This window comes from Phyllobates terribilis, unplaced genomic scaffold (genome assembly GCF_046119375.1).
Source record: "Phyllobates terribilis strain yellow unplaced genomic scaffold, ASM4611937v1 Scaffold_1__5_contigs__length_1240528914, whole genome shotgun sequence".
NCBI lineage: Eukaryota > Metazoa > Chordata > Amphibia > Anura > Dendrobatidae > Phyllobates > Phyllobates terribilis.
Genome location: NW_027362761.1, coordinates 985,192,217 through 985,218,452, shown reverse-complemented (window position 1 = coordinate 985,218,452; position 26,236 = coordinate 985,192,217).

Genomic DNA, 26,236 nt, shown 5'->3' with positions numbered 1-26,236 from the left:
AAGATGGAAAAGCGTTTCTCGTAACGCCAACATGACAGCAGTTGCCAGTACAACTGTTAGGACTTCCCGAGTCTGGTTATTTTTTAAAGTGCATTGAGCTGTAGGGTGCATTGCTGGAAAAGGGAAAAAAAAAAACTCTTTAAATCTCTTAGTTTGCGAGTGTGAACGAGCGGAGTGTGACCGGAGCGTAACTGTGAACGAAAGTAAGTGTGTGACTTGTTTTTCAGTGACTTTGGATTCAGGGATTGCTGTCTGTATTTTATTAATTCTTTACTTTTCTTTTTACTTAACATTCTGTCTATTGCAATCCCCATTAGAAAATGAGCTCCATTATTGACAATGCTATCCAGAGTACATCTTGCCACATGTATGCGTTCCTTGAACAGCTGGTCGGGGTTGCTTACTGCTGCGCGAGATGTGTGCATGTTGTGCGTTTGGAAGCCCAGGTACTGGATCTAAATGAGCAGCTGGCAACACTGAGATCCATTGACAATATGGAAAGGAGTCTGCTGCTCACTAAGCAGCAGCTCACTGGGGTAGATGTGGGGGAGGGTGGTAGTCGGGAGCTGCAGGACAGTGAGGCCGCTAGTTGGGTGACAGTTAGAAGGGGGAGTAGAGGGAAGAGTGCCAGGGAGGCTAGTCCTCATCTGGCACACCCCAATAAGTTTGCAAAGTTGGCAGATGAGGGGAGTGACAGTACAGGGGTAGCACTGCTGCAGCAAGGCATGTCCCCTGAAAGCCGGAGGAGTGTCAGCTCCAGTAAAGAGGGAAATAGGAGAGCAGGGCAGGCCAGGCAGGTGCTGGTAGTGGGGGACTCAATTATTAGGGGAACAGATAGGGCAATCTGTCACAAAGACAGGGATCGTCGAACAGTGTGCTGCCTACCTGGCGCTCGAGTCTGGCACATCGCTGATCAGGTTGACAGATTACTGGGAGGGGCTGGTGATGACCCAGCGGTCAAGGTGCACATTAGCACAAATGACAAAGTTAGAGGTAGGTGGAAGGTCCTTAAAGATGATTTCAGGGAATTAGGCTGCAAGCTTAAAGCAAGGACCTCCAAGGTGGTATTCTCTGAAATACTACCTGTACCATGTGCCACGCAAGAGAGGCAACGGGAGATTAGGGAGATAAATAAGTGGCTCAAGAACTGGTGTAGGAAGGAGGGATTTGGGTTCCTGGAGAACTGGGCCGACTTCTCAGTTGGCTACAGACTCTACGCTAGGGACCGGCTGCACCTCATTGGGGAGGGTGCAGCTTTGCTGGGGGAGAAAATGGCTAGAAGGTTGGAGGAGTGTTTAAACTAGGAATTGGGGGGAGGGTATTCATTTTATAGGTGGGGAAGATAGTGCAGATAGTGACCTGGGCACAAATAAAGAAATTGGGGGTGGGGTTAGAACAGTAAATAAAGTAAGAAGGAATAGAGGTACAGAGAGATACATAAAATGCATGTACACTAATGCCAGAAGCCTCACCAACAAAATGGAGGAATTAGAATTAATTTTGTTGGAAAATAATTATGACATGGTAGGGATATCTGAGACGTGGCTGGACGAGAGCCATGACTGGGCAGTTAATTTACAGGGCTATAGTCTGTTCAGAAATGACCGTACAAACAAGCGAGGGGGGGGTGTTTATATGTAAAATCATCCTTAAAACCCGTCTTGCGGGAGGATATATGTGAATCTAATGAAAATGTAGAGTCCCTGTGGGTGGAGATAATGGGAGGGGGAAAAAATAATAAATTACTGATAGGGGTTTGTTATAAGTCTCCAAAAATAATGGAAGTAGCGGAGAATATCCTCGTAAAGCAAATAGATGAAGCAGCGACTCAAGGAGAAGTCATTATTATGGGAGACTTCAACTACCCTGAAATACATTGGGGGACAGAAACATGTAGTTCAAGCAAAGGTAATAGGTTATTGACAACTATGAGAGACAATTACCTTTCACAACTGGTTCAGGACCCAACAAGAAGGGGGGCACTGCTAGACCTAATATTAACCAATAGGTCAGACCACATATCAAATATACGAGTTGGGGGTCACTTGGGTAATAGTGATCACAAAATAATACGTTTTCATGTAACCTTTAATAAGATGTGTAGTAGAGGGTTACAAGGACACTAAACTTCAGGAAGGCAAATTTCCAACGGTTGAGAGATGATCTTAGTGCAATAAACTGGGACGATATCCTGAGACATAAAGCTACACAAAGCAAATGGGAGACATTTATTAACATCCTGAATAGGACCTGTGCACAATATATACCCTTTGGGAATAAGCAAGCTAGAAATAGGAGGAAACCACTATGGCTAAATAGAGCTGTAAGGGGCGCAATAAGTGACAAAAAGAAAGCATTTAGAGAACTAAAGCAAGTAGGTAGTGATGAGGCATTAAATAAATATAGAAAATTAAATAAATTATGTAAAAAACAAATCAAGGCCGCAAAGATTGAGGCAGAGAGAATCATTGCCAGAGAAAGTAAAAATAACCCCAAATTATTCTTTAACTACATAAATAGTAAAAAACTAAAAAATGATAGTGTTGGCCCTCTTAAAAATAGTCTGGGTGAAATGTTGGATGAGGATGAGGAAAAAGCCAATATGCTAAATGATTTTTTTTCAACCGTATTTACACAAGAAAATCGCATGACAGAAAACATGATTAGTGATAACAAAAATTCTCCATTAAATGTCACTTGATTAACCCAGCAGGAAGTACGGCGGCGTCTAAAAATCACTAAAGTTGACAAATCCCCGGGCCCGGATGGGATACACCCGCGAGTACTGCAGGAATTAAGTAACGTCATAGATAGACCATTATTTTTAATCTTTAAAGATTCCATAATAACACGGTCTGTACCACACGACTGGCGTAAAGCAAATGTGGTGCCAATATTCAAAAAGGGGACAAAAACTGAACTTGGAAATTATAGGCCAATAAGCTTAACCTCTACTGTGGGTAAAATCCTGGAGGGTTTCCTAAGAGATGCTATATTAGAGTATCTGAAGAAGAATAACCTCATGACCCAATATCAACATGGGTTTACGAGGGACCGTTCCTGTCAAACTAATCTGATCACTTTTTATGAGGTGGCAAGTTCTGGACTGGACCAAGGAAATGCAGTGGATGTTGTGTATATGGACTTTTCAAAAGCTTTTCATACGGTTCCACACAAAAGGTTGATACATAAAATGAGAACAATGGGGATAGGGGAAAATATATGTATGTGGGTTAAGAATTGGCTCAGTGATAGGAAACAAAGGGTGGTTATTAATGGAAAACACTCAGACTGGGTCTCAGTTAACAGTGGGGTACCACAGGGGTCAGTATTGGGCCCCCTTCTTTTTAACATATTTATTAATGACCTTGTAGGGGGCATACAGAGTAATATTTCAATATTTGCAGATGACACTAAACTCTGCAGGATAATCAATACAGAGGAGGACAATTTTATATTACAGGAGGATCTATGTAAACTAGAAGCTTGGGCTGATAAATGGCAAATGAGCTTTAATGGGGATAAATGTAAGGTAATGCACTTGGACAGAGGAAATAAAATGTATAATTATATGCTTAATTGTAAAACACTGGGCAAAACTGTAACTGAAAAAGACCTGGGTGTATTGGTGGAAGACAAGCTCACGTTTAGTGGCCAGTGTCAGGCAGCTGCTGCAAAGGCAAATAAAATAATGGGATGCATTAAAAGAGGCATAGATGCTCATGAGGAGAACATAATTTTACCTCTATACAAGTCATTAGTGCGACCACACTTAGAATACTGTGTACAGTTTTGGTCTCCGGTGTATAAGAAAGACATAGCTGAACTAGAGAGGGTGCAGAGAAGAGCGACCAAGGTTATTAGAGGACTGGGGGGTCTGCAGTACCAAGACAGGTTATTACACTTGGGGTTATTTACTGTGGAAAAAAGAAGGCTTAGGGGTGATCTTATTACTATGTACAAGTTTATGAGGGGACAGTACAAAGACCTTTCTACTGATCTTTTTACTCTGAGGCCAGAGACGGGGACAAGGGGGCATCTTCTACGTCTGGAGGAAAGAAGGTTTAATCATAATCACAGATGGGGATTCTTTACTGTAAGAGCAGTGAAACTATGGAACTCTCTGCCGCATGATGTTGTAATGAGTGATTCACTATTAAAATTTAAGAAGGACATGGATGCCTTTCTTGAAAAGTATAATATGACAGGTTATATATACTAGATTCCTTGATAGGGCGTTGATCCAGGGAACTAGTCTGAATGTCGTATGGAGTCGGGAAGGAATTTTTTTCCCCAATGTGGAGCTTAGTGTTTGCCACATGGGGTTTTTTGCCTTCCTCTGGATCAACATGTTAGGCTATGGGTTGAACTAGATGGACTTAGTCTTCCTTCAACCTTAAAAACTATGTTACTATGTTACTATGTAGATAACCCCAAGAAGGTCACTTGCACCACCTGCCAGGCCAGCATAAGCAGGGGTAGCAAACCTAGCAGCCTGACCACCACCAGCATGATCAGGCACATAGCAGCAAAGCACCCGACTAAGTGGGCCGAATCCCAGGGTCCAGCAACAGTGTCTGCGGGTGACACCACTGCTTGTTCCACTGTTGTGCGTGCACACAAATCCCCTGTTCATGGCGCATGCCAAGATGCCTCTGGCCCTGCAGCTGTCGTTTAACCCTCTCCACTATTTCTCCTGGTGTGCCATCCCCGCATTACACAAGCACGTGTTCCACAATATTAGACGTGCCCTGAACAACGCACTTACTGGGAAAGTCCACCTAATCACAGACACGTGGAAAAGTGCTTGTGGGCAGGGACCTCTACGTCTCTTGCAAGGGGCATTGGAGTTCCTCCAAATTTTTGGCAGCCATTGCTTCACTGCATAGACAAACAGTATGGGAGACACACTTCCTAATAATGGGAACATTGTTTTCAGGAGGCCCTCTGACCTCTACGTCTCTTGCAATGGGCATTGGAGTTCCTCCAAATTTTTGGAAGTCATTGCTTCACTGCATAGGCAAACAGCATGGGAGACACGCATCCTAATAAAGGGAACATTGTTTTCAAGAGGCCCTCCGACCTCTACGTCTCTTGCAAGGGGCATTGGAGTTCCTCTTAATTTTTGGCAACCGTTGCTTCACTGCATAAGCAAACAGTATGGGAGACACACTTCCTAATAATGGGAAAATTATTTTCAGGAGGCCCTCCAACCTCTACGTCTCTTTCAAGAGGCATGGGAGTTCCTCCAAATTTTTGGCAGCCCTTGCAGTCACTGCATACGCAATAACAGTATATGAGACCCTCTCATTAATAATGGGAACAACAAAGCATAGCCGGCTGATGGCTCTCCAACAATAGCGAGGGCCGACTGCTGGCCCTTTAAGAATAGAAAAGGCCGCCTCATGACCGTATAAAAAATAGGCTTTGTGAAAAATAGAGTCCCTCCATCATAAATGAATAATAAATAAATAAATGAACAATAGTGCATAGAAATGTATCAATAATTCTTAAACAAATACTAATAAAAAGAAGAATCTTTAATTATGATTTTTATATGTAAATCAATAAAAAATCAATTATAACAGATACATACATGGTCCTTATTTCATTAAAGGTATTATGTCTACTAAATATACTAAACAATCAATTAAAAATATCTAAAAGTTTAAATTACCCCTTTTTTTCTCCCTTTTCAAATATAAAGAAATTGAAAAATTAATATCAATATATTTGGCATTGTCAAATCCAATAAGCCTGATTAATTAAAATATGAGATTATTTATACCATACATTAAATGGCAAAAAGATAAAAAATAGGAATGGCAGAATTGACATTTTTTCTATTTTTAGCACTTGCCGATAACAATGCACTAAGGAGTAATTAAAATATCATATGTACCGCCAAAACTGTATCAATAAATTATCAGCGAAGGATGCAAAAAACAAGACCTCACACAACTGCATAGATAAAAAAATGAAAGATTAACAGATCTCAATAAATATCAGCATAAATTCATTTATATATGTATAACTTTATCCTGTTTAACATTAAAAGTCATGCATGTGTGAACCATAGCGGCTACTAGAGAGCTTAAACCCCTATAATACAAGGGTTCATAAACCTCCAGAGGGCTCCAGTAAAAAAACAAAAAAGCCTTTTTCTGACACAAATGAATAACAATCACTGGGCAGGCAACATATTTCAAAACGGACTCCTCACTCATTCAGTTTTAAATCCAGCACTCTCAGGCTCTGCTCGATACTATTCAACATTAATGGTCTTTTTTCTCTAACACCACAGACCCCACATGAGCAAACCCAGCTGCCTTATACAGCTGCCTACAAGGTCCGGACTGGAATGTATGGTAGCAACTATTCCCACCCAAACATTTTTTGTCGCTCCTAAATTTCGGACCCAAATTCTGGTCTTATAAGATTCCTCTCAGTAACTTATTGTTACCCGAGCACTGTTCTGGGACTTACATGATGCAAGTCCTAGAGCAGTGCAGAGTCACAGAACAGTATCACTGAGGCCAGGCGCCTTGGTGACACATACCTGCCATCTGGAACTTTTTTTTTTTACAAATTGCTGAAGTTTTTCTCCAAAATAATGAAAAAAACAGACAAGTTTTGTTGCCAGGAAAATTTTACCACACAACAAGCATTGTAACCCCTCTTCACACCCAGAAAATAAATGGCAGAATTACCACACTTGGAATTTTTTCTTGTTTTCTAGTATATTATTAGGTAAAAGGAATGGTTCTGTTTAAACTACAACATTTAATATTAATAAGAATTGCTGCAGCTTTGATATTCATTGTTTAGCAGCGCTGCTTATACTGAAAATGCACATGACTATAATGTGCTTGGCCTGTACAAGCCATGCTGTGTAAAAACTAAGGCATAATTCACATGCAGCTGCAACTTTGTGTGGTACTAGACTGCACATCACAATTTACAACATACAGGGTGCTATGTTTCTGGATTATTACTAATAAAACACTGCAATCAGTTAATTGGTATCAAAACTATCATGTGCAAGATTAATTACAAATATGTTATTGTGTCCTTTTAATTTTAAAATGCCTGAGAGTCCTTTTGCCTCTTTAATTATAGTAAAGTATAAATCAAGTGAGAGATGCCAGTTTGTAGGGGAGAAGGTAGTCCACAGCAGAGCAGGTTGTAACAGAGAAAGGAGGAAAGAGAACACTCAGGACAGAGTCTGCAGGAGACAGTGGGAGCAGTGAGCTAGTGAAGGCAGCAGCAGCCTGTACTCACAGACCTCGCATGCAGCACAAGGAAGGACTTGCTCATATGACAAAGTTCTGAAACTAGAGGCAGGTTGTAAAGCACAAATCATGATGTTTCAAAATATATGAAACACTGGAAATTGTGGACTGAAACTTAGTGCAACTTTTTACCAATTAAGTTTCTCACAGGAAGATCTTAAAATATTTTTTTCTACTGCCTTGTAATGGGTTTGAAAATGCAAGACTAAATCGACTTTCACACATTCCTAAAATTAAATTACCGTATTTTTCGGAGTATACAATGCACTTTTTTCCTCCAAAATTTGGAGGAAAATGGGGGGTTCGTCTTATAGTCCGAATACTATATTACTGTATGGCCGTGCATGGTGGTGGGTGTGAGGGAGCGGCAGCGGGCGATCAGCGTGGCACAGGAGGCAGCAGCCACCTCCTGAAGCCTACGCTGTGCCCGCTACTAAAGAAAATGAATATTCCCTGCTCCCCACGCCCATGATCGTGGAGAGCAATGAATATTCATTTTCCTTAATAGCCAGCACACTGGAGCCGCAGCGTGGCTCCTGCTGCCGCCCTGCGGTCTGTGTGCCCACTATTAAAGCTCATGAAAATTCTCTACAACCCACTCCCATGGTCTTTAATAGCAGGCACACTGACTGCAGAGCGGCAGCACGAGCCGCACTGCGGCTACAGTGTGCCGGCTATTGAAGAGACTGAATGGTCAATGCTACCCACGCACACAGTTCTGGCGTGGGGAGCTGTGACTATTCCAGCACAGCATCTCAAACTGTGTGAAGGCGCATGGCAGGGATGCCATGCGCGCCCTGCCAGGCGCTGCTCACACAGTGGGAGTGTCGGCAGCAGAGCGGGACAGCGCTGGAGGAGAGAGGAGGTGAGTATAATTGTTTATTTTTTGTGGGCAGCGTGACGGGGGCTCAAGGGGTGCCATGAAAACCAGGATGGGGATAAAGGGGTGCCATGCATACCAGGATGGGGGATCTAGGGGTGCCATGAATACCAGGATGGGGGATAAAGGGGTGCTATGCATACCAGGATGGGGGATCAAGGGGTGCCATAAATTCTATGATTGGGATCAGGGCGTGCCATGCATACCAGGAAGGGAGATCAAGGGGTGCCATGCATACCAGGAAGGGGGATCAAGGGATGCCATGCATACCAGGAAGGGGGATCAAGGGGTGTCATGCATACCAAGATGGGGGATCAAGGGGTGCCATGCATATCAGGATGGGGAATCAAGGGGTACCATGCATTCCAGGATGGGGGATTTTAGCCACATATACCAGGATGGGATGGGGGCCACGTATACCAGGAAGGAGGGGCCATACATACCAGGATGGAGGATATTAACAGAATTGGGGATTGTGAGGAGCTGCCCACTTACTAAAGACTATGATACTTTTCCAGCAATGGACCACCGTTTTTGTCAATATTATTATTGTGTTTTATTAGTGATTTACTTGTTATGTTTTATATAGTTCTGCTAACATGTCAGTATGTGCACTAGATTCACTTGTAAAATGTCCAGCATTCCATTAATCTGTATCTCAGGATATCTGTATCTCAGGAGCATCTAACCATTGTTCCCACAGCCAATAATCTCATTATGTGTGTGTAGATTGTAGACACAGTGGAGCTGTCACCACAGGGGGTCTTACATGCAGTCTCAGATGAAGGCTTCTAGAATATTTGTCATTGTTTTAGCAAACAGTGAATGTTTAAGGGGGAGGGTATGATCACTTCTGACCTGGGAGGGGACTGATCCCAGTGGAAGAAAGGAGAGACATGTTTTAGAGAGTTGTGTGGAAGGATTGAAGTAAGAGGATGGAGACCGTGGAATTGGAAGGATGAATGGATAAACATGTTACCATTATGGATCATGTCGTTTGGATTTACACTTTCTAAAAAGGACTGCTGCTACTGGATACCTGTGCTTTCATCGTTTTATCTGCCGTCTAGATGATCATGGACTGTGGCTACAGACTATGCTGGCTGGAGATACGAAATCTGTGGGCCATCCAAAAGTTGGGAGACAGTGAGTATGGCCTTATCCAAAGCCAGGGGAACTACTGAACCCAGATTTGGAACTTGAGGACTGAGAGAACGGTATTTTGGCCATTTACTTGGAATTGTTGCATTACCATGGAGGTGATTAATAAAATATTGTTGCATTGTTAACCTGCCTAGGTGATTACTTACAACCCACAACCTCAGATCTTTACAAGTGGTGGCAGCAGTGGGATCACCTATCTCTGGACAGCATACCAGGGAAAGTTACTGAGAGGTGACTTGGCAGAAGAAATGGCAGACTCCATCTACAAGAGGCTCAAGAAGGAGGAGCTGAGAGCCCTTTGCTCTGAGAGAGAACTAGAGTGGTTACCGGAGGACAATCGAGTGACCCTAATGCAACGCTGGGACGATTGGGATCAGGAAAAACCACATGAGGAGGTCAGTTCAGATGTGGATGAAGATCAACAGCCCAGGGCTGTCATCCAGATGGTGGAGGATCGACCGACTGAGTTGAGGCGGATGCTGGACGCGCTAGGAGATCTGGCTACGGAGATAGAGCAGGCGGTAGTGTTAAGCAAATATCTGGGTGTGCATGTAGCAGTACCCCAATCCGCCCCATTGCAGAGGACAGTGTATAACAGGAGAGAGGGGCCCGCATTTTTAAGGTACCGGGATATACCACTGTTCAATGACGACACCTCGGATATTGATGAACATCTCCGGTTATTTGAGAATCTCTGTATGCTGCATGAGGTATCAGTCAGTGACTAGCCCAGATTTTTGAGTGTTGGCCTGACCGGAAAAGCAAGAGAAGCTTTAAATAACTTGTCTTCTGGGGATCAGAGATGTTACTATACCATTCGCAGCGCATTACTAGAGAGGTATGCGGTCACGCCGGAAACCTACCGGAGGAAGTTTCGGGAGACTGACAAGCCCACTGCACACACACATCGGGAGTTTGCCAACACACTACGTATGGCATGCACTTGGTGGATAGAAGGACTGAGGGCTCGGGAAGCAGAACATGTAATGGATTTAATCATGCTGGAACAATTTATGTCAAAGCACCCAGGTAATTTAAAAGAATGAGTGGCAGATAGAAAACCACTCAGCCTGGATGAGGCTGCAAGATTGGCTGATGATTGGTCTGCTAATCGACCAGGGCAACGTGGAAGTACAGCCCCAGTGAGTCGGGAACAGGAGCTTACAGGGAGGCCATTGAAACCCATGGACTGGCCAGAGGAGGAACGTCAAGGAGTTCGGACTTCACAAAGAGGGGGAGGTTGCCCGAGCCCCCAAGTACGGCCAGTGTTGGGGCGAGGAAGGCTTAACTGCCATAACTGTGGACGCATGGGACACTTTGCCAGGGAATGCCGAGAACATTCTAGTCCACATCATCCGCGTCCCCAACCTGTGAACACTGTGCTGCAATGGTGCTGGAATGCTGAGGGAGAGAGGATCCCACTAACCCGACTGGAAGAAGAAGAGGCATATGTTGTACAAGGAGAAGTGTCCCGGAGTAGATGGGACACCTCTGAGTCTATTAACCAGCATCTGCAGCCGGTCTGGGTAAAGGGTGTGGAGGCTGTGGGGCTCAGTGACTACGGAGCCTCAGTCACATTGATAAAAGATCATTTAGTACTGGACCAATGTATTGTACCCGGCAGCCATATGTTAGTCAATGTAGCCGGAGGAGAATCTTTGAACATTTGGAGGGCCCGACTACATTTAGACTGGGGTCACAGTCATGGAATGGTGGATGTAGGAGTAGTGCGGCACCTACCAGTAGATGTGTTGCTGGGAAACAATCTTGGAGCAGGACTGGTATCCCACTGGGCCAATGTCGTAACCAGAAGCCAAGGACCGGTTCACACTTCATCAGTCGATAGAGAAAGGAGCAATATCAACATGTCAGCGGTGAGTGATACGCAAAATGCAATGACTGTCACAATGAAGGAATTTATCTGGAGGAGGTAAATTACATCAGGGAGGAGGCCCAGGCACTTCGGGACACTGGATCTACCATCACCCTGGTCAACCCAGATACTGTCCCCGCAGAGCTCCCTTTACCAGGCCGCCAAGTGACCATCCCACTAACTGGGTGTCAGCACTCTGGGGTTGGTCGCAATGGATACAAGTTTGGTTCTCATTGGGCACGTGTGGAGTTTCCCTGGACAAATTGGGGATCAGGGGGAGGATTTGGAGGACCCCGTGAAAAGGACAGACCCCCGATCTATCGAACTAAATACAGAGTCCTTGTCTCAGGGCTTCCCCCATCGGGAAGTTGGCAGGATCTGAAAGACCATATGAGAGAAGCTGAAGATGTCTATTACACTGACGTATACCAGGGTGGAATGGGGACTGTGGAGTATATTCGCAAGGACGACATGGAATATGGTTTGAGGAAACTGGATGATACAAAGTTTCGTTCTCATAAAGGCGAGACCTCTTACATTCGTGTCCATGCTGAAAAAGTGGGGGAGGTATGTGAGGAGCTGCCCACTTACTAAAGACTATGATACTTTTCCAGCAACGGACCACCATTTTTGTCAATATTCTTATTGTGTTTTATTAGTAATTTACTTATGTTTTATATAGTTCTGCTAACTTGTCAGTCTCTGTACTAGATTCACTTGTAAAATGTCCAGCATTCCACTAATCTGTATCTCAGGGTATCTGTATCTCAGGAGTATCTAACCATTGTTCCCACAGCCAATAATCTCATTATGTGTGTGTAGATTGTAGACACAGTGGAGCTGTCACCACACGGGGTCTGACATGCAGTCTCAGATGAAGGCTTCTAGAATATTCTTCATTGTTTTAGCAAAGAGTGAATGTTTAAGGGGGAGGATGTGATCACTTCTGACCTGGGAGGGGACTGATCCCAGTGGAAGAAAGGAGAGACATGTTTTAGAGAGTTGTTTGGAAGGATTGAAGGAAGAGGATGGAGACCGTGGACTTGGAAGGATGAATGGATAAACATGTTACCATTATGGATTATGTCGTTTGGATTTACACTTTCTTAAAAAGACTGCTGCTACTGGATACCTGTGCTTTCATCGTTTTAGCTGCCGTCTAGAGGATCATGGACTGTGGCTACAGACTATGCTGGCTGGAGATACAAAATCTGTGGGCCATCCAAAAGTTGGGAGACAGTGAGTATGGCCTTATACAAAGCCAGTGGAACTGCTGAACTCAGATTGTGAACCTGAGGACTGAGAGAAATGTATTTTGGCCATTTACTTGGAATTGTTGCATTACCATGGAGATGATTAATAAAATATTATTGCATTGTTAACCTGCCTAGGTGATTAATTACAACCCACAACCTCAGATATTTACAGGGGACATTACCCCAATAAAAGTGTCAGCAGCAGACCCCCTCCCCCAAAACAGAGCATCATGACCACATTTTTTGCTTCAATTTTTTTTCTATTTTCCTCCTCTAAAACCTAGGTGCATCCTATAGTTCGGTGCGTCCTATGGTCTGATGATTTCAGGGAATTAGGCTGCAAGCTTAAAGCAAGGACCTCCAAAGTGGTATTCTCTGAAATAATACCAGTACCACGTGCCACGCCAGAGAGGCAATGGGAGATTAGGGAGATAAATAAGTGGCTCAGGAACTGGTGTAGGAAGGAGGGGTTTGGGTTCCTGAAGAACTGTGCCGACTTCTCAGTTGGCTACAGATTCTACCCTAGGGACGGGCTGCAACTCAATGGGGAGGGTGTAGCAGTTTTGGGGGAGAAAATGGCTAGAAGGTTGGAGGAGTGTTTAAACTAGGGATTGGGGGGGAGGGTATTCATTTTATAGGTGGGGAAGATAGTGCAGATAGTGACCTGGGCAAAAATAAAGTAATTGGGGGTAGGGTTAGAAGAGTCAATATAGTAAGAAGGAATAGAGGTACAGAGAGATGCATGAAATGCATGTACACTAATGCCAGAAGCCTCACCAACAAAATGGAGGAATTAGAATTAATTTTGTTGGAAAATAATTATGACATGGTGGGGTTATCTGAGACATGGCTGTACAAGAGTCATGACTGGGCAGTTAATTTACAGGGCTATAGTCTGTTCAGAAATGACCGTACAAACAAGCGAGGGGGGAGAGGGGTGGTTTTATGTAAAATCATCCTTAAAACCCATCTTGCGTGAGAATATATGTGAACCTAATGAAAATGTAGAGTCCCTGTGGGTGGAGATAAGGGGAGGGGGAAAAAATAATAAATTACTGATAGGGGTTTGTTACAATTCTCCAAAAATAATGGAAGCAGCTGAGAATATCCTCATGAAGCAAATAGATGAAGCAGCAACTCAAGGAGAAGTCATTATTATGAGGGACTTCAACTACCCTGAAATACATTGGGGAACAGAAACCAGTAGTTCAAGCAAAGGTAATAGGTTTTTTGACAACTTTGAGAGACAATTACCTTTCACAACTGGTTCAGGACCGAACAAGAAGGGGGGCACTGCTAGACCTAATATTAACCAACAGGTCAGACCGCATATCAAATATACAAGTTGGGGGCACTTGGGTAATAGTGATCACAAAATAATAAATTTTCATTTATCCTTTAATAAGAAGTGTAGTAGAGGGGTTACAAGGACACTATACTTCAGAAAGGCAAATTTCCAACGGTTGAGAGATGTTCTTAGTGCAATAAACTGGGACGGTATCCTGAGACATAAAACTACACAAAGCAAATGGGAGACATTTATTAGCATCCTGAATAGGACCTGTGCACAATATATACCCTATGGGAATAAACATGCTAGAAATAGGAGGAAACCACTATGGCTAAATAGAGCTGTAAGGGGCGCAATAAGTGACAAAAAAAGCATTTAGAGAACTAAAGCAAGTAGATAGTGATGAGGCATTAAATAAATGCAGAAAATTAAATAAATTCTGTAAAAACCAAATCAAGGTAGCAAAGATTGAGACAGAGAGACTCATTGGCAGAGAAAGTAAAAATAATCCCAAAATATTCTTTATCTACAGTACAGACCAAAAGTTTGGACACACCTTCTCATTTAAAGATTTTTCTGTATTTTCATGACTATGAAAATTGTACATTCACACTGAAGGCATCAAAACTATGAATTAACACATATGGAATTATATACTTAACAAAAAAAGTGTGAAACAACTGAAAATATGTCTTATATTCTAAGTTCTTCAAAGTAGCCACCTTTTGCTTTGATGTCTGTCACTGAAAAAGACCTGGGTGTATTGGTGGACGGCAAGCTTACATTTGGTGGCCAGTGTCAGGCAGCTGCTGCAAAGGCAAATAAAATAAGGGATGCATTAAAAGGGGCATAGATGCTCATCATGAGGAGAACATAATTTTACCTCTATACAAATCACTAGTGCGACCACACATAGAATACTGTGTACAGTTCTGGTCTCCAGTGTATAAGAAAGACATAGCTGAAGTAGAGCGGGTGCAAAGAAGAGCGACCAAGGTTATTAGAGGACTGGGGGTCTGCAATACCAAGACAGGTTATTACACTTGGGGTTATTTACTTTGGAAAAACGAAGGCTTAGGGGTGATCTTATTACTATGTACAAGTATATGAGGGCACAGTACAAAGACCTTTCTACTCATCTTTTTACTCTGAGGCGTGAGACGGAGACAAGGAGGAAAGAAGGTTTAATCATAATCACAGACGCGGATTCTTTACTGTAAGAGCAGTGAGACTATGGAACTCTCTGCCGCATGATGTTGTAATGAGTGATTCACTATTAAAATTTAAGAAGGGCATGGATGCCTTTCTTGAAAAGTATAATATTACAGGTTATATATACTAGATTCCTTGATAGGGCGTTGATCCAGGGAACTAGTCTGATTGTCGTATGGAGTCAGGAAGGAATTTTTTTCCCCAATGTGGAGCTTGATGTTTGCTGCATGTTTTTTTTTTGCCTTCCTCTGGATCAACATGTAAGGCTATGGGTTGAACTAGATGGACTTAGTCTTCCTTCCACCTTAAAAACTATGTTACTATGTTATAGTCTGAAAAATACGGTATATAGTTTTACCATAAGAATAGTAAATACATACAAGACAATTGAAAAACATACAAGATATGAAAACAGGTATAACATATCAAAATATGTCATCAGCAGCTAGCAAAACAAAGATGTAAAGGAGTGGAGACTCTGCCCACACCACCACTTAAAGATCTTATGATTATATAATGCATTGCTATGTTTTTGTTTTTTCTATTTTGTGCTCAGCAACAGATAGTTAGCAGCGGGCAAGATTAATCATTGGGACCAGCCCAGGATGGAACGAGTTACATGGGCACATAGGAATGCAATTTCCTGTTGTTTAGCAGATAGAAAAAAATTGAGAAGTGAACAGACCTTTTGTCTAATTGCTTGCAGACCTATATAGTAACTGGTGTTCGTGTGCAAAGAGAGGAGACCACAATATGTCAGATAGTACGTTATGAAGGAAACCAAGGATTAAGTGGCAGCGGGATTCCTTATCTCAGGCAAGCTGTTCTTAAGCAGACAATTATCTAAACTAGAGAAGAAGTTAGAGTGTCGCTATACTGGAGAACAAGTTCTTCTACGGAGAGCTGAAGATGCAGTGGCACAGCAAGGAACGTATGGCCCTCATCAAATGGACTTTGAGAGTAGTAGTGAGGCATCATATTGATGTTCCTCAGCCAGTGGTGTCCTCACAAATTAACTGGGAGTTGAGACTAGCTCTGAGGTGTTATAGCAACACATCTTAACCAGTGCAGTCCTCACAGGAGAATATGAATGTTAGCATAATGGACTTATGTAACAGAAGTAATGTACTACCATGTGTAACTGAAAACTTCCTGCCTCTGCATAATGCAGAACAAGCATTCATAAAGTGTTGTGCCTGCTATCTGATGTACAGTATATACTTTTCATCAAGTTGTTAAGCAAAGGGAGGTATATTTTTGGACTTTTGTCTCCCTCATTCATCTCTACCTCATCTGGTCTTGGCCTGCCAAGTCAAGCGGCAGCATGTGGTCTGCAGAGGTATCTCCAAGATAGCAGCACAGACATCCAGCTAGGACCCCTATTTTCCTATAGTGGGGTGTGGATGATGCTCACCTTGCCCACGACTACTGACCCTGTCAACATTACATAAACATGTATTATATTATTATATTCAATCTCCATATCTGGAGAAGGGCCCACCTGCTATACAGCAGAGACCAAGATGGACAAGAGCAGACCTCTTACTGCATACTGCAGTCTCATAATGACTCAGCTGTTATTTGTCTAATCTTAACTTTTATGCTTCCAGCCCCATTTCCCCTTGATGTACAGTACATTGACAGAAAACTAGGAAGAGCATATACAGATAAGAACCTGTGTAGTGTGTATAACCACAGGCGACTAGTTAGGTATGTTCAAGTACCTCCCTTTTTAAGTCAGGGCTGAAATCAAGAATATTACTGTAAAATGGTATAATCAAACCGAATCAGTAAATTAAACATTTCAAAGTACATCTAAGTTGTAGATTTTCTTTTTTTTTCCTGCAATGAAACAGATCTGATCAGAGCCCTAGTATGAAGTTAAAAAAAAGTCAGGACATACCAATTTCAACTCTTTTAGTGACACTAAACTTCTAAACAAAGGAGCCATCAAAATGTAAATATCAGGAAAAATGTGCATATTTCATATATATTAACCATTCAGGACATTTATTATGGCTTTCCTAAATTAGCCAAACCTTTCTCTAATTTGAAATTTACAGCCTACAGAAAATTGTGACTGATCTAGAAATCATCAGAGGCATTTATTCTCCTACAGTCAAGCAAATATGGTAACTAGCAAACTTAACCAATGATACAAGTGTAGTTTAACAATTTTATGTTTAAAATAGAGATGAGCGGTGTTCGACTAGAACTGTTCGCCAATCTCAAATTCGAGCTGTTTTGGGTGGTGTTCGAGTTGTTCGACGAACCCGAACGATTTGCAAAAAATTCGGCTGTTCGAGGTTATGTTCGATAACTGTTCGTGCACCAAGAGCGTGTCCTGCATGTCTGGCGCTATTTAGAGCACCAATCATGCAGGGATTGTCTGCCACTCACTGTAATGCCACAGCCATGGTGGTTGTGGCATTACAGTGATTGCCCAAATCGATGGGAACAGTGCCAACAGTGAAACATGAAAAGCCGGCAATTCAGCAGCGGCATACACCTGTACCCGACAATTTAGAACCGAAAGAATAGAGCTTCACACATAGATTAGATAGATATAAACATGTCAGCCACATATATACGAAGTACAGTGACAGTGCTGCTTACTGTACTTGTCATTTAGCGTAAAGGATTTATCAAAAAAAATAATTGTGTTTTCATGCACCGTCTCTTTAAAAAAGCCGGCCGGCAATTCAGCAGCGGTACCCGACAATTTATAACAGACAGAATAGAGCTTCACACATAGATTAGATAGATAGAAACATGTCAGTCACATATATATGAAGTACAGTGATAGTGTTGGTTACTGTACTTGTCATTTAGTATTAAAATAAAGGATTTATTATTAAAAAAATTGGCGTGGGGTTCCCCTTAATTTTAGGCTCTAGCGGAGGTTAAGCAGACGGCTGGGGCAGATGTTTGAAGCCTGGGAAGGGGGTAATACCCACGGAGCTTCCCAGGCTACTAATATCAGCCCCCAGCTGAATACATAGCCTTTACTAGCTATTAAAATGGGGGACCACCCCAAAAAAATGACGTGGGGTCCCCCCTAATTTAATAGCTAGCAAAGGCTAGGCAGACAGCTGGGGGCTGATATTAATAGCCCAGGAAGGGAGCCATGAATATTGGCCCCCTCCCAGGCTAGAAACACCAGCCGTCAGCCGCCCCAGAAATGGCGCATTCATAGGATGCGCCAATTCTGGCACTTAGCCTCGCTCTTCCACGCTGCCCTGGTGCGGTGGCAGGGGGTAATAGTGGTGGGGTTCATGTCAGCTTATAATGCCAGCTGACATCAAGCCCAGGTTAGTAATGGAGAGGCGTCTATAAGACACCCCCATTACTAACCCCATAGTCAAAGTTAAAAAAAGCACAAACACCCAGAATAAAGTCCTTTAATTGAAATAAAGACACAATTCTTTATTGTTCTAAATTAAACCATACTTACCGTCACGCCCATTCCAGCTGAAGCCAACGATCTCCTGCAATAAAAGAAAAATAATAAAGCAACCTCATCCTTACCTTTCCATGGTTCCCACGACAGCTTCAGCTCTGCTACATCGAGATGACAGGCTGGACCGCAGCAGAACGCTGCCATCCAGCCTCTCATCCCGCAGACACTGAGAAGCGCAGGCTTGCTTGCGCTGCTCAGCGTCTCTCTGTGACGACATCCAGATGAGCCGAGTTCATGTCCAATGAACTCGGCTCACCTCATGCACGTCACTGACAGCGTGGGAAAATTCTCAAGCTGAAGCGGTGAGTGCAGGAGAATTCTCCCACGCTGTCAGTGACGTGCATAAGGTGAGCTCATGTCCAATGAACTCAGCTCACCTCCTGCACGTCACTGACAGCGTGGGAGAATTCTCCTGCACTCAGCGCTTCAGCGTGAGAATTCTCCCGCTGAAGCGCTGAGTGCAGGAGAATTTTCCCACGCTGTCAGTGACGTGCATAAGGTGAGCTCATGTCCAATGAACTCAGCTCACCTCCTGCACGTCACTGACAGCGTGGGAGAATTCTCCTGCACTCAGCGCTTCAGTGTGAGAATTCTCCCACGCTGAAGCGCTGAGTGCAGGAGAATTTTCCCACGCTGTCAGTGACGTGCATGAGGTGAGCCGAGTTCATTGGACATTAACTCGGCTCATCTGGATGCCCTCACAGAGAGACACTGTGGAGCGCAAGCAAGCCTGCGCTTCTCAGTGTCTGCGGGATGACAGGCTGGATGGCAGCGTTCTGCAGCGGTCCAGCCTGTCATCTCGATGTAGCAGAGCTGAAGCTGTCATGGGAACCATGGAAAGGTAAGGATGATGTTGCTTTATTATTTTTCTTTTATTTCAGGAGATCGTTGGCTTCAGCTGGAATGGGCGTGATGGTAAGTATGGTTTAATTTAGAACAATAAAGAATTGTGTGTTTATTTCAATTAAAGGACTTTTTTCTGGGTGTTGTGTTTTTTTTAAATACTTTACTAGAAATTCATGGTGGTCATGTCTAATATTGGCGTGACCCCATGAATTTCGGGCTTAGGGCCAGCTGATAATGCCAAGCTGGCCCTAACCCCTTTATTACCCAGTGAGCCACCGCATCAGGGCCCTGGATGAGTTGGGTACAGCGCCAGAAGATGGCGCTTCTATGAACGCGCCATTTTCCGGGGTGGCTGCGGACTGCAATTTGCAGCGGGGGTGGCCCAGAAAGCTTGGGCCTCCCTGCGCTGCGGATTCCAGCCCCCAGCTGCCTAGTTGTACCTGGCTGGACACAAAAACAGGGCGAAGCCCCACGTCAATTTTCTTTAAATTATTTCATGAAATAATTAAGAAAAAAAGGGCTTCCCTATATTGTTGTGTCCGGCCAGGTACAAATAGGCAGCTGGTGGTTGGGGGCAGCCCGTTCCTGCCTGCTGTACCTGGCTGGACACAAATATAGTGCGAAGCCCCACATCAATTTTTTTAAATTATTTCATGAATTTCCTGAAATAATTTAAAAAAATTGAAGTGGGGCTTCGCACTATATTTGTGTCCAGCCAGGTACAGCAGGCAGGAACGGGCTGCCCCCATCCACCAGCTGCCTATTTGTACCTGGCCGGACACAACAATATAGGGAAGCCCTTTTTTTCTTAATTATTTCATGAATTTCATGAAATAATTAAAAAAAATTGAAGTGGGGCTTCGCACTATATTTGTGTCCAGCCAGGTACAGCAGGCAGGAACGGGCTGCCCCCAACCACCAGCTGCCTATTTGTACCTGGCCGGACACAACAATATAGGGAAGCCCTTTTTTTCTTAATTATTTCATGAATTTCATGAAATAATTTAAAAAAAAGTACGTGGGGCTTCGCCCTATTTTTGTGTCCAGCCAGGTACAACTAGGCAGCTGGGGGCTGGAATCTGCAGCGCAGGGAGGCCCAAGCTTTCTGGGCCCCCCCCCCGCTACAAATTGAAGTCCGCAGCCACCCCGGAAAATGGCGCGTTCATAGAAGCGCCATCTTCTGGCGCTGTACCCAACTCATCCAGGGCCCTGGTGCGGTGGCTCACTGGGTAATAAAGGGGTTAGGGCCAGCTTGGTATTATCAGCTGGCCCCAAGCCCAAAATTCATGGGGTCACGCCAGTATTAGACATGACCGCCATGAATTTCTAGTAAAGTATTTAAAAAAAACACAACACCCAGAATAAAGTCCTTTAATTGAAATAAAGACACAATTCTTTATTGTTCTAAATTAAACCATACTTACCATCACGCCCATTCCAGCTGAAGCCAACGATCTCCTGCAATAAAAGAAAAATAATAAACCAACCTTATCCTCACCTTTCCATGGTTCCCACGACAGCTTCAGCTCTGCTACATCGAGATGACTGGCTGGACCGCAGCAGAACGCTGCCATCCAGTCTGTCATCCCGCAGACACTGAGAAGCGCAGGCATGCTTGCGCTCCTCACTGTCTCGCTGTGACGGCATCCAGATGAGCCGAGGTCATGTCCAATGAACTCGGCTCACCTCATGCACGTCACTGACAGCGTGGGAAAATTCTCACGCTGAAGTGCTGAGTGCAGGAGAATTCTCCCACGCTGTCAGTGATGTGCATGAGGTGAGCTCATGTCCAATGAACTCAGCTCACCTCCTGCACGTCACTGACAGCGTGGGAAAATTCTCCTGCAATCAGCGCTTCAGCGTGAGAATTTTCCCACGCTGTCAGTGACGTGCATGAGGTGAGCCGAGTTCATTGGACATGAACTCGGCTCATCTGGATGTCGTCACAGAGAGACGCTGAGCAGCGCAAGCAAGCCTGCGCTTCTCAGTGTCTGCGGGATGACAGGCTGGATGGCAGCGTTCTGCTGCGGTCCAGCCTGTCATCTCGATGTAGCAGAGCTGAAGCTGTCGTGGGAACCATGGAAAGGTAAGGATGAGGTTGCTTTATTATTTTTCTTTTATTGCAGGAGATCGTTGGCTTCAGCTGGAATGGGCGTGATGGTAAGTATGGTTTAATTTAGAACAATAAAGGATTGTGTCTTTATTTCAATTAAAGGACTTTATTCTGGGTGTTTGTGTTTTTTTTAACTTTGACTATGGGGTTAGTAATGGGGGTGTCTTATAGACGCCTCTCCATTACTAACCTGGGCTTGATGTCAGCTGGCATTATAAGCTGACATCAACCCCAACCCTATTACCCCCTGCCACCGCACCAGGGCAGCGTGGAAGAGCGAGGCTAAGTGCCAGAATTGGCGCATCCTATGAATGCGCCATTTCTGGGGCGGCTGACGGCTGGTGTTTCTAGCCTGGGAGGGGGCCAATATTCATGGCTCCCTTCCTGGGCTATTAATATCAGCCCCCAGCTGTCTGCCTAGCCTTTGCTAGCTATTAAATTAGGGGGGACCCCACGTCATTTTTTTTGGGGGGTCCCCCATTTTAATAGCTAGTAAAGGCTATGTATTCAGCTGGGGGCTGATATTAGTAGCCTGGGAAGCTCCGTGGGTATTACCCCCTTCCCAGGCTTCAAACATCTGCCCCAGCCGTCTGCTTAACCTCCGCTAGAGCCTAAAATTAAGGGGAACCCCACGCCAATTTTTTTAATAATAAATCCTTTATTTTAATACTAAATGACAAGTACAGTAACCAACACTATCACTGTACTTCATATATATGTGACTGACATGTTTCTATCTATCTAATCTATGTGTGATGCTCTATCTTTCTGTTCTAAATTGTCGGGTACCGCTGCTGAATTGCCGGCCGGCTTTTTTAAAGAGACAGTGCATGAAAACACTATTATTTTTTTAAATAAATCCTTTACACTAAATGACAAGTACAGTAAGCAACACTATCACTGTACTTCATATATATGTGACTGACATGTTTCTATCTATCTAATCTATGTGTGAAGCTCTGTTCTGTCTGTTATAAATTGTCGGGTACAGATGCTGAATTGCCGGCCGGCTTTTTTAAAGAGACGGTGCATGAAAACACTAATATTTTTTTAAATAAATCCTTTACACTAAATGACAAGTGCAGTAACCAACACTGTCACTGTGCTTCTTATATGTGTGACTGACATGTTTCTATCTATCTAATCTATGTGTGATGCTCTATTCCTTCTTGTCTAAATTGTCGGGTACCGGTGTATGCCGCTGCTGAATTTGCCGGCCGGCTTTTTTAAAGAGAGTGTCTTCTGAGCAGTTTGTCAGCTTTTGGACACCTTTGCAGGTGTTTTCTATGTGTTTCTATGTGTTTTTGTTTGCCTGCCATTGGTTTTAACGGTGTTCGACGGTGTTCTAAGGTGTTCGACGAACAGTTCGACGAACAGTTCCTCGAACATCCCGGTGTTCGACGAACCGAACCGAACCCGAACACTACGGGGGTGGCTCAACACTAGTTTAAAACAATAAAAAGGAAGAACATGAAATTATTCAAATATGTCAGATCTTCCTACACAAGTGTGGCCAGAATCTAAGGTGCACTACAATGTGAGCATAAGTGTGTGTGCGCGGGGGTGTACATGTATATGTGTTTTTGCTCTTGTACCACTACCGGGATGCATTATGATCTGCACAGCAGACTTCAGTGTGTCATGCTCATTGAACCAGAGTTAACAGTATTTGCAATCTAGTCCCAGGAAGCATTGGAAAGGTTTCTATAGTATTTGCACATAAGCTCTCACATTTACCGTCCGACGTCAACAAGCATTTTGCTAAGATTGGAGGATGAACATTAAAACTAATCATTTTAGGGAGATCCAATGTTACTAAAGTAAAGTTCCCATGAGTAAAGTTGGAGTTAGCTGTTACAGGCAAAACAGAATGAATTACATTTCTTTTCTTGTCCTTTAAATGAATAGCATAGTTTGGGTAAAATTATCGGGCAATTGCATGCCTTTTATGCAGATAATGCTGTTTGATGAAAGCGGTGTTTTGATCTGCTAAGGATAATACAGATCCAGGGTTGGATTCATTGGTGAGAGTAAAGCTGTCTTCTGTGATAACTTCATCTCAGCATGAGGTCAGACGGGGAAAACTGGGATGGGGGATTAAAAAATGACACAGTCGGAGCAGTATTCAGTTCCCTGCTGTGCTCCTGGCTGCATACTATAGCTTATGTTTCTGATCTGTTATGGTATTGTCTGCTTTTTCTCTCCCAGAGCAGAAAGACATTGCTGGAAACTTTTCTTTTTTTTAGGCTAGAGGGATTAGTTCAGTGCAGCTTTTTTAATTAAAGAATCTGTATCTTTTATTCTTTTTTTTTATAGACAAGTTAGGGCAGAATTAACAGACCAATAATATAGCTAACTTGTTATTAACTACTACAAACTCTGACCTTTCGTTCAGTAGTAAAAAAAATAAAATCAGCAAACATGTTTTTTATTTCCTCTGCCATTAAATATATCCTACAGGTTGCCAGAAATAACTTGTTACGAATGTAATGCCGGAAACTTCAAAGAAAGTCTGAAAAAAAAATCTGGGCACGAAGTATTCATGTCAAAGAGAAAATATGTGTGTATAAATATATATATATATCTATATATCATACTGCATAGTACATATTTATATATAAATATAAGTATATATTTTATTTATTTTTATAAATTATTATTATTTTTTTTTATTCCAAAAAGTTTTCATATCTCCACGGTTATGGCCATTCAGCCACAAAAGTTTAGAGGCCATTAAAAGATTTAGAAGCAAAAGCTGTTTTATCTGTAGAGTACATCAACATACCCCCATTGCTAATAATCATCTACGTGTCTTTACTTCACACTTCTAAGCTTCAACTATTTTGACATATTTGACCATAGTGAATAGTTAAAGAATATTTAGTAATTATTACCTACAAGTAAGAAGTTTTATATATACTGAGAGTTGAAAGTGGTTAGGATGCCAAGTGAATGTCATTGTAAAGCAATCCAGGTCAGGGGATAGAAATTTCCCGTTTTCTAATTTTGTTCGGTAAAGTTGCAATATACACAAATCACCAGTGCAGTTCTATGTCAGATCAATTAGAAACACTTCCCCTGAACAGACAGTAACACATATTTTTTTCATCAATTTGAAATTTTCCCTGTGACTCTATTTTAAAGGGATCAGGAAAGCAGAGGCTTTAAAGTATTCCCATCGCTGTTGGAAGGCAAATCAAAGCTCTGTGCCGTTATGTGTCAATGGCTTGCAGGACTTACCTGGTTCATTTTCTGCTCTATTTTTCAGGCTTGCCTTTTTTCAGAGTGAGTAATGCTTGCCAAGCGAAAGCGATCTTCCACACACCACATTGTAAATTGTAATACTTTTAAGTTCATGACTTATACAACTTTGCCTCTAGGAATATATACTAGAACTTTTTGCTTGTGCCAAAATAAAGACACATCCACAATAGGGATTTTTTTTAGAAACTTTTTTGAGACAACAATAGCTTGTGAAGGGTCAGTTGACAAGTAACGGTATGAAAAATATATACTGATCTATGAAAAAAGTGCAGAAATGCTATTAAATTGCCATTATATTTTGGTAAGAAATTATAATTGATTTAAAGGACTCATTTGTACATGTTCATGGAGATGGCAGAAGCCAGTACACAGAAATTCACAGAATCCAAGAGTCTCTGCACTTAAGAGCACGGGCAGCAGGTTGGCTCAGTGGTTAGCACTGTTGATCTGCACTGCAGGGGTCCTGGGTTCAAATCTCACCAAGGACAACATCTGCAAGGAGTTTGTATGTTCTCCCCATGTTTGCGTGGGTTTCCTCCCACACTCCAAAGACATACTGATAGAGAATATAGATCGTAAGCCCCAATGGGGACAGTGGCAATAATGTTTGTAAAATTGTCTGAATTGTAAAGCGCTGCAGAATATGTTGGCGCTATATAAACAAAATTTTAAAAAAAAGGAGCCTTGGACACTTTGAGTGTATCCCTTGATGTTTCATCTGTTCAACACGGTTTTATAGATTTTTTTTCCAAAGAACCATTGCCTCTATTGGATGATATCACTATAGTATGGCATCCATGAGAGCTTGGTGCATTTTTTTCCTGTTAGAATAATTGAAAAGAAATTAGAGGCAGAGGAACAGAAAACACCCGTAGACCTTTAACCATAAGCATTTAAAAGGCAATCATTCATGTTAACAACTTTTTGTGCACTACATACTGTTTCTAGTATATGAAGGGAATTTATCATGATTGGTGTTTCACGGGCCATTCTTGTACTGCATTACTGGATTAAGGTTTTGCTAAATGTATTAAAATGCACACACATCTTAATAAATTTAGTGCATCTTTTGGGCTGTGTATGGGCCAGAACTTGAAACCTACTCCACCTATAAGATGGCATAGGTTTAAGCTATAGATCTTTCGTGTAGAGTGTAGTACATTTATGATCTGCCAGTAACTTATGCCATTTTGACAATTTTTACCTACTTTTATTTTTATTCTTTTTGTGCAAATAGCACTTCAAAGAAATTTTGTGATTTTCTTTTACATTAAAAAAACATGGCAGGGAAGGAATAATAAATTCCCCTTATGTGTGTTTTAATATAAAACAGTTTTGGGAGGTTTTTTTTTTCATTAATATATTTTGTTGTGAATCTAAAATTGTAATAATTCATATCTTTTGATAAAAGAGTCACTATTATAGTTCATGTATTCATTTTGAAGAGATGTATAAGGCTTATCAAGATGTTTAATGCGTTCAACAAACCATTGGTAATGAAGAAGAACTGCTTCCACTCATATAGAAGGGGGGAGATATGTATGAGAAACAAATTTTCGCTATGCAATTACAAAATCTTACGGAA